Below are 11657 nucleotides of genomic sequence, written 5' to 3'. Positions count from 1 at the left end.
AAAATTAGAAATCCAAACTAATTTATAAAAAAAAAACTAAATTAAAATAAATAAATAAATAAATAAATTCAAAGGGAAATCGTGTCTTTAGAGGATTTCCCATTAAAAAAAATTAATATTACAAAAAATTTGAAATCCAAACTAAATTAAAAAAATAAAATAAGATAAAATAAAATTCAAAGACGATTTCCTTTAAAAAAAATTTAAGTGAAATCGTCTCTTTAAGAATCGATTTCTCTTAAAAAAATATTTATTTTTTATTTAATGTGAAATCGTATCTTGAAGAGACAATTTGGCAAAAAAAAAAAAAAAACTTTCCAAAATAGCTAGCCCATAGCTAGCCCGTTTGCTATTTTGAAGAAGACCGTTTGGTATCATACCGTTACACTCTACCAATTCCATTTGAAACTCAAACTTTAACCACTTATCATACCTTTTTCCAACTTCTCATATACTATAAATTACCTTCTTCATTTTCATTTTCACCTTCAAACTTCTTCTTTCTAATTTTCACCTTTAAACTTATTCACTTACATTTTCCCCATCTTCCCACTTGAAACTGAAATTTTCACTTCTCAGTTTTTCACCTTCCATCTTTGGTAGACTTTGAGCATATCTCCTAAGGTAATATTTTTGCTTTATTTTATTTTATGATCTATAGTTTTTATTATTATATCAGTTTTTATTGGTAGGTAATATTTTTGCCTTTATTTCATATTTATTATGTAATGCATGATAGATATTTGTTGTTACATGTATTTTTTTTAATTTATTTGATTTATGATAATTTTGTTAGAATATTATTTGTTGTAAATTATCATTATATAAAGATAAATGAATTAAATCATTAAAAAAATAAAAATTGTAAAACCAAGGTTTGGTTAATCTTGATTTTGATGATAACAAAACAAGGTTTAGAACTAATGACTATATTTTAAGTGTGATTAGACAAGACGACTTCCAAAGTGGTAATCCAAAGACAAATCAAGCCAAGGAGAAATCATGAAGAATAGGATTATTGTTTATGTTTATCAATAAAATATTAAATTTTAAATTTTAAAATAAAATAAAATATTGATAAAATGAGAATGAAAAATAATAATAATAGAATAATTATATTTCTATATATTTTGCATAATATATGATTTTAAAAAATATTAAACTTTAAAAATACAAATACAACATTATCCAAAATTATAAATTGATCTTATATATTATTTAAAATTAATAATAGTGTTAAATAATTGACAAAATTGTTGTAAAACAATGAGATGTAAAAATATAAATATAAATAAAAGTAAAAATAAAACTAAAATGTTATTTGATTTATTATATATAAAGTAATTTAACACAAATATAAAATAGTAATCGTGACTATTAAATGTATATAATATATATTTTAATATTAAAATATTATATACATTTAAATATCCATTTTAAAAAAGAAAAGAAAAGAAATATATAATTGTAAAATATTAGAATATATAATAAAATAAAATAAATAAATTTAGTAATGGTGGTTAGTGTTAAATTATTTTTTTTGCATTTAATATTATTTAAAAAATATTAAAATATAAGAAATTTAAGTAAAACATTATCCGAAATTATGAATTTATCTTCTATATTTAAAAAAAATTACTATTAGTCTTAAATTATTGAAATAATTCTTGTAAGATATTGAGAGCTAAAAATTAAAAATAAATAAAAGTAGAAATAAAACTAAATTATTATTTGATATGTTTAAATGGATATTTTAATGTATAATATATATATAAGTAATTTTCTATAATATAACATAGTAACCGTGAGTATTAAAGGTATATAATATATATTTAAATATTAAATGTATATATAATATATATTTAAATATTAAAATATTATATACATTTAAATATTCATTTTAACAAAGAAAAGAAATATATAATTGTAAAATGTTAGAATATATGATATTATTAGTGTGAAATTATTTTGAAATTATTTTTTTGCATACATTATTATATATATATATATATATTAAAATATAAGAAATATAAGTAGAACATTATTCGAAATTTTGAATTTGTATTCTATATTTTATAAAAATTAACATTAGTCTTAAATTATTGAAAAAATTCTTGTAAGATATTGAAAGCTAAAAATTAAAAATAAATTAAAGTAAAAATAAATTTAAAATATTATTTGATTTATTTAATTGGATATTTTAATGTATAATATATATATATATATATATATATATATATATATTTAAATATTCAAATAGTATATACATTTCAATATCTATTTTAAAAAAGAAAAGAAATAGATAATCGTAAAATGTTAGAATATATAATAAAGAAAATAAATAAATTTAGTAATGGTTGTTAGTATTAAATTATTTTTTTGCATACAATATTAATTAAAAAATATATAAAAATATAAGAAATATAAGTAGAACATTATCCGAGAGTTGGTCTTATCTTATATAATATGTAAATGCACATTTAAAATGTTATATTATATACATTTAAATATCCATTTTTAAAAAGAAAAGAAATATATTGTAATGGACAATGCACCATAATATTAGTAAAATAGATTTGCAAAATATATATTGTTTATTATCATAAAGTTTATTGATGATGATACTTTTTTGTTGATCTTTTGAATAGGTTTGATAATGGACGGTTACACCACGGTGTTGTGCTATACTAGGGGTGAAATTATTGATTGTGAATTTGGGGTAAGTTATAATTGTCCTCCTGATAAAAGTGTTTTAATCAATAGTATGATAACATTTGATGAGTTAGAAACAAAATTGTGTCATGCTCTGAATATTGATCGTACTTACACCAAGTTAAATATGGTGTTTCGATATCCAGTTCCCTTTCCAAATGGAAATGATACTGTTAATTATGTCTCTTTGCCTATTCGAGATGATGGTGATGTAAGGATAATGTTTACCGTTGTCGCACAATCTCCTTCTCCAAATACTATTGAAATGTATTGTCAAACTTCTTCCATTGATTATCACCCCGTGCCTAGTAGCTTTACTACCCCATTGCATATTGAAAGTCTAGGTCCAAGTCAACATATGGTAGAAAAGAACACATCTTCCCCTATGTATATGCAAAGTTATGATAATGACATGGAACCTATAGTTAAGGTATATATGGCAGGGGTTACTGAGTCAATTGTAATGACAGTTGGAAATTATGTTGATATTTTTCCTGGAAATGATGATGACAATGTGGAGTTATTTGATGAAGATGATGGTAATGAGGATATTATGGACATGGAGAATAATGAAAATACAGAAAATAATGCATCATTACTAGGTGGTAGTGAACATGATGTACCTTCCCCAATATTTAGAGAATTGAATTGGGATGTAATTAACTCCATGGTTGACAAGGATTTAATAGCACGCACTGGCTTATGGAATGAATCAGATGAATTGTTTAAGGTTTGTGGTTTGAGAGTAAGGTAGACTTACAATATGTTGTTAAACATTATTCTATATGTAGGAATCAACATTTGATTGTTATTGAATCTGAGCCAGATATTTGGGCTGTAAAATGTAAAAAATGGTCTGAGGGTTGTAATTGGAGGCTTCGTGCATGTCGTCGTAAATGTCATGGTTTGTTTGAGATAACAAAGTACATAGGTCCTCACACTTGTGTTTACCCTAAACTATCACAAGACCACTCACAATTAGACTCAACCTTCATTGCACGAGAAGTTCAAAATGTAGTACAAAGTGATCACACAATTTCAATTGTTGCATTACATCAAATAGTGAAAGATAAATTTGGTTATAATGTTCATTACAAGAGGATTTGGGAAGCAAAGAGGAAAACAATGATAAGGATATTTGGTGATTGGGATGAATCTTACCAAACTTTACCTAGGTGGATGAATATTGTTAAACTTACTAACCCTGAGACTAAGGTTGTTTGGAAGACATCAGTACTAGCAGGTTGCAATGGAAATGTACGTTTTATGCGTGTGTTTTGGGCTTTTGGGGCATGTGTTGAAGGATTTAAGCATTGTAGACCAGTAATACAAATAGATGGTACTTTTTTATATGGAAAATACATAGGGAAACTTTTGATTGCAACATCAATTGATGCTAATGGTCATATCTTCCCTCTAGCATTTGCAATAGTTGAAGAGGAATCATCAGATAGTTGGTCTTGGTTTCTTTATACATTAAGGACTCAAGTCACACAAAGAGAAGGCATATGTCTCATTTCAGATCGTCATGCAGGAATACAAGCCGCCATTAGGAATCCTAGTGTTGGTTGGAGCCCGCCTTATGCACACCATTGATATTGTCTTAGGCATGTGGCAAGCAATTTCAATGATAAATATAGAAACAAGATGTTAAAAGACTTAGTGTATAGAGCAGGGTCTCAACATCAACCACGAAAGTATGAGGCATGTATGACTGAGTTAAAACGATTAGATGAGAAATTCTTAGAATGGTTTAACAGGTTGGACACAAAGAAATGGACTTTGGCACATGATGGAGGACATCGGTATGGGTGGATGACTACAAATATTGTTGAATGCATAAATGGAGTGCTCAAAGGGGCTAGAATGTTGCCTATCACTGTTCTTGTTCGATTAACTTTCTATCATTGTGTTTCATATTTCCAGACTCGTTGAATAGAGATACAAACTCGAATGGAAAATGGAGATTTGTATACTTCCTATGCCATTAATAAAATAACAAAATATGAATCAAGGGCTAGTGGACACACTGCCAATATTTTTCACCGTTCAAATGAGATATTTGAAGTTACAACTGCTCCCCATGGGTTTCATATGGATAAAGGAAACAATATACAAATTGTGAAGTTGAAAGAAAGAACATGTACTTGTAATAAATGGCAATCATTTGGTATACCATGTTCACATGTGTTGGCTGTATGTACACGTGCAAGGATTGATAGTTGGCAATTTGTTGACAAACATTATAGGATGGATGTATATGCTTGTTGCTATACACCTCAATTCAATCCAATTCCACATCAAGGCTATTGGCTAGAGCCTAATTTTCCAATTGTTCATCCTAATCCAACTCTAGTACGTGATAAAGGAAAACCAAGATCTTCAAGGATTAGGAATGAAATGGATTGGAGAGAACCAAGTGTCAAAGTGCAATGTGGGCTTTGTAAACAAGAGGGTCACAATCGGCGAAAATGTCCTAATAGAGGGGAGTTTTCTAACACAACCGCTCAATGATATTGTAAGTTCCAGTTGAAATTTTAACTATTTAAATGAAAGTTTTTTTTTAACATTAAAGATGAATATTGAGTTATTTCCATATAATGTCATTCAAATGTCTTGTAATAAACTCATGAAATTATTTAAATGAAGCAGGAAATTTCAAATTTTAATTGGAATTGGTACCATTAATTATATATATTATAAAATAAATAATACAATTTAATATAAAAATATATTAAAAATGCATTTTGAAATTAAAAAATTAAATATAGTCATACAATTATTATAAATATATATTATAAAATTCAACCCAAAGGGAAATCGTCTCTTCAAGAGACGAGTTCCCATTAAAAAAAAAATCCCAAAAATTTGGAAATGATTTTCCAAAATAAAAAATAAAAAAAAAAACCCGAAAGTGAATTCCCTTAAAAAAAAAAAAAAAAAAATCCCAATTGGATATGATTTTCGAAAATTTTTTTTTAAAAAAAATTTAAAAAATTCCCAAAAGGAAAACGTCTCTTGAAGAGACGATTTCCAATTAAAAATAAAATAAAATAAATCCCAAAAAATCAGAAATGATTTGCCAAAATAAAAAAATAAAAAATAAAAAAATCCGAAAGAGAATTCCCTTAAAAAAGAAAAAATTCCCAATTGGAAATGATAAATAATATTTAATATAAGATAAATAATATTTATCTATTATTTTTTTTTTCACTTTGCAATTAAAAAAAACTATTATCAATTTATGTGAATAAATGAGTCTAAAAAAACAATTTTTTTAAAATTTATTAAATAATTAATTACAAAATAAATCATTTTGTTTTGTTTTAATTTTTAAATTAATTTTATTGTCTAAATTTTAAGATGAAAAATATTAATCTTTAAGTTCAAATTTCACTATAAAATGAATAAAATATAAAAAAAAAATGTACGTTAAATAATGTTAATTGTTCTTAATCTTCAATTTTTCTTTAAATTATTTCAATTAATTACAACTAATAAAATTAATTTAGTTTCATATTGGTTTTTATTTATAAGATAAATAATATTTATCTATTTTTTTTGTTTACGTGAAAAATGATTTTATAAGAAAAAAATTTGTTATTAATTTATTAAATAATTATTTATAAATAAATCATCTTATTTTGTTATAATTTTTAAATTAATTTTATTATATAAATTTTTAAATAAAAAATATTATTTCAAATTTCACTATAAAAGGAACATTTAAATGTAAAATAATAATAATAATAATATTTTATAAAAAACCAATAACATTATTTATGTAAATGTTAAAAAATCAACAAATAGCCCAACAATAATATAATATCAACCATGATAGAAATGCAATTATTATTGTGAATGCAAAAAAAACTAATAACCTTATTCATATGAACCATCAACAAAGAAAATATATATATATATATATATCAACCCATAACTTGTATTAATATGTTCAATCCCTAAACAATCAAACGTATTCAAAAAACAACTACTATTATGAATAAAAAAAACTAATACGTAGTCCATATATATAAACTAATAAACCAACAAACATTGTAACAACTAACAAAATATCAACCATGAATACCAACAAAACTAAAATATTAAAATTCAATATTACTATATGACAACTTTAATAGTAGTAGATGATAAATTAAAATACGTCATTAATAAACTAACAACCAATAAAAGTTAGTATGCATCATCAATACAAATAAACGAAGAATCAACAAAAAAACAACATGCACCATCAATTTATGTTCGATAAAAGATATAAAAGTCATCAATGTGTGCCCCATGAAGGAGGCTTCCTTCTTCGTTGTGGCCGTTGGTGACATCTTTCCAACTCGGATTAATCTAAGGGACCATCTAATGTTGCTCCATTTCCTCGTCTTCGTCCTCGTCTTTGACCTTTTCCTCGTCCACGTCCTTCATCTTGCACCTATGCCTCTCGCTGTTGTTCAACAAGTGGTGACGGAAAGTATTGCATTTGTGTCACCACATCATCTCTAAATGGATGTCCTAATGATTGTGGTGACAAAGCAATAAGTGGTGTTATAGGTGGAGTAAATGATACATCGATACTAGACAACATAGGTATATGAAAAAAGGCCCATCAATATAAGAATTCAATATCTCCTGCATGAATGATGTCCCAACATCTTCCTATATCACCCCCTCAGCAATGGATGGAACTGATGAATAAGGCAGTGACTGGTCAAGTGGTGTAGACAAATTGAAGGAAGAATGTTGTAGAGCTGATGGTGGAAAATGTATAGATGCATCATCGATATGGAAGTGTGAGATCATAAGAAATATGGCCTCCACGTGTTCGTACACCTCCACCTCTAGTGCGAACACCTCCACTTCTAGTTCGTACACCACCACCTATAGGATGTACCCCACCACCTCTAGTCCACACCCCACCACCTCTGGTCCGTACCCCAATATCTATCATCCCAACCTCTTCATCTAATGATTGTCTCTCCTTATCAACGACATTAGGGGGAATAAGAAACCTATCGGCCTCGTGGATCTCTGAACATCTAGTCCGTACCCCACCACCTCTAGTCCAGACCCCACCATCTCTTATCTTAACCTCCTCATCCAATGATTGTCTCTCCGTATCAACGACATTAGGGGGAATAATTAACCGATCAGCCTCGTGTATAGCCTCTAAAGTGGTTGCATATAATTGATGAATTGCATCACGATGACCGATATTCGGTGTATCTAGAGCAGTCCATAAATGTATTTGTTGCAAACTGCGGTTCTGTAAGAATTAAGAATAAAAAGTTAGATGTTTTTGTAATTAGAAGAAAATATAGTAATAAAAAAAAAAAAAAGACATTGTAATTACCACTATCTCCTATGAAGATCCATGTGGATTCAGAAAAAGGCGAGTGATCGAACGATACCACACCATATATGGGTGGTTATACCCATACGAAGTATATGCTGCCTCAGCTTTAGCAAGATGATCGTACCTAGCCTCACACCTTTGAATATAGTGGTGATGAATACTCATCCAATCCAAATCATGTCGACCCCTCAAATCATATCTATGTAAGCCCAATTCTGTATCACATTGCTCGGGAATATGCTGTACTAGCCCAAATTGCCTCAAAATACGATCAAGTCTATGCCACTCCACTATGTGGAAACAAATAAGGAGTGAAATAGTCAACCACAAGTCAGAGGCAATAGTATAGTAATCTGGGAGTGCAGAGATGACATCATCAGTATATGGCTCCCATATAATCTGCAATTAAATTTGAAATATAACTCACATTATTTAATAATAATTTCATTATAAATCGTTTCAAAAAATTATTCAAAATAATGAATTTATCACCTGCTCTGGCATAAGTCGATCAAGTAGAGATATCTATACTGGGATAGCACATGCATAGGTGTCGAAGTAGTTAGAAATTCATCTCTCCAACTACAAAAAGAATATATATTAAAGGTTTTAGTAATTGTTTATTTATGCATATATGTGTTTACATATGCTATAACTATGGTTGAATACATACCGCATGCCTAAAGGTGGTTGTGGCAGTACTCCATCATGTGGGGCCGGATGTGAGCGCATAGGTGCTATAAAGGGAAATCTATCCCATATCCATAACTGTAACAAAATGAGAGGACCTGATACATCATGTGCATAAATATGGGATGCTCGATACATCTCTCGATATAGCCAAGCTAGGCAAGTACTACCCCAACTATAAGTACCAGTAACTCCAAGATCCTCAAGTAGTGGTAAAAACATTAAGTGTACCCTATTGTTTGATTTATCCGCAAAAAGAAAACCTCCAATCAACTGTAAGATGAATGCCCTAGCATAGCATCTCACGTACTCTACATCAGCATCAGGTGGCAATGAAGGAAAATGTTCTGTCAACCACGTCAAACGAAGTCTTTGTCCAGATATATCTCTATCTCCAGACACCACTCCTAACAGTGTAGCACACACTTCTCTCCAATCCAAGCACGTGGTACCGGTAACTGCAACACCATCAATCGGTAAGCTTAAAATAATGCTAACATCTTGAAGTGTGATGGTACACTCTCCCTGAAGTACATGGAAAGTGTGGGTCTCAGGGCACCATCTCTCTATGAATGCTGTAATAAGGTGCCAATCCAACGAAATGAAACCTAATCGAGCAACACCGTAGAATCCAGATTGTTGCAAATATGGAATGATACGTGCATCCAAAACACTATTACGATAGAAACTGGCTTCACGACGTCGACAATGGAGCTCTCCGGGATCATTTCCTTCCCATATAAGTGAGGATCGGTGTATTTCCTGGTTATATAGAACTGAACGATCTATAGGTCCAGGATCCATGAGAATGTATTTCCTACATCATTCAAATATTTTTTAAATATTTTAATATTCTAACATTTTACAATTATATATTTCTTTCTCTTTTAAAATGGATATTTAAATGTATATAATATTTTAATATTTAAATATATATTATATACCTTTAATACTCACTGTTACTATTTTATATTATAGAAAATTACTTATATATATATATATATATATATATATATATATATATATATATATATATATATATATATTATATACATTAAAATATCCATTTAAATAAATCAAATAATATTTTAGTTTATTTATTTATTTTTTATATTTAGGTCTCAATATCTTACAAGAATTATTTCAATAATTTAATACTAATATTATTTTTTATAAAATATAGAAGATAAATTCATAATTTCGGATAATGTTCTACTTAAATTTCTTTTAATTTAATATTTTTTAAATAATATTATATGGAAAAAAATAATTTAACACTAACAACCATTAATAAATTTATTTATTTTATTTTATTATATATTCTAACATTTTACAATAATATATTTATTTTCTTTGTTAAAATGGATATTTAAATTTATATAATATTTTAATATTTAAATATATATTATATACCTTTAATACTCACGGTTACTATGTTATATTATAGAAAATTACTTTTATATATATATATATATATATATATATATATATATATATATATATATATATATATTATACATTCAAGTATCCATTTAAATAAATCAAACAATGATTTAGTTTTATTTCTACTTTTATTTATTTTTAATTTTTAGCTCTCAATATCTTACAAAAATTATTTCAATAATTTAAGACTAATATTAATTTTTTTTTAAATATAGAAGATAAATTCATAATTTCGGCTAATGTTCTACTTAAATTTCTTATATTTTAATATTTTTTAAATAATATTAAATGCAAAAAAAAATAATTTAACACTAACCACCATTACTAAATTTATTTATTTAATTTTATTATATATTCCAACATTTTACAATTATATATTTCTTTTCTTTTCTTTTTTAAAATGGATATTTAAATGTATATAATATTTTAATATTAAAATATATATTATATACATTTAATAGTCACGTTACTATTTTATATTAGTGTTAAATTACTTTATATATAATAAATCAAATAACATTTTAGTTTTATTTTTACTTTTATTTATATTTTTATTTTTACATCTCATTGTTTTACAACAATTTTTTCAATTATTTAACACTATTATTAATTTAAAAAAATATATAAGATCAATTCATAATTTTGGATAATGTTGTATTCCTATTTTTTAAATTTTAATGTTTTTTTAAATCATATATTATGAAAAATATTTAAAAATATAATTATTCTATTATTATTATTTTTCATTCTCATTTTATTAATATTTTATTTTATTTTATTTTAAAATTTAAATTTTAATATTTTATAAAACGTGTTATTTGATTGATAAACATAATCAATAATCCTATTATTTAATATTAATTAAATAAACTAATATTTTTTTATTTTTTTATTGATTTAATTCATTTATCTTTATACAATGATAATTTACAACAAATAATATTCTAACAAAATTACCATAAATCAAATAAATTTTAAAAATACATGTAACAACAAATATCTAATATCTATCATGCATTACACAATAAATATGAAATAAAGGCAAAAATATTAACTACGAATAAAATAATATATCTTTTATTATTTTTTTAATGATTTAATCTATTTAAAATAACAATTTCCGATAAATATTGTTCAAACAAATATTACATAATCCAAATAAATTTATCCAACAAATATTATTCAAACAAATATTACATAATCTAAATAAATTTAAAAACTGATATAATAATAAAAACTATACATCATAAAATAACTTCAAATACAAATAAAGCAAAAATATTACCTTATAAGCAACAACGTGAGTGTCGAAGAAAAGAAAGGAGATAAGATATGCTCAAATTCTAACAAAGATGAAAGGTGAAAAATTTTCAAGCGTGGAAGATGGACAAAACGTGAGTGAAGAAGTTTGAAGGTGAAAATTAGAAAGAAAGAGTTTGAAGGCCAA

The sequence above is a fragment of the Vitis riparia genome, chromosome 1 (assembly GCF_004353265.1).
Source record: "Vitis riparia cultivar Riparia Gloire de Montpellier isolate 1030 chromosome 1, EGFV_Vit.rip_1.0, whole genome shotgun sequence".
Taxonomy (NCBI): domain Eukaryota; kingdom Viridiplantae; phylum Streptophyta; class Magnoliopsida; order Vitales; family Vitaceae; genus Vitis; species Vitis riparia.
The sequence above is the reverse complement of the archived record's forward strand: the minus strand, read 5'-3'. Positions refer to the sequence as shown.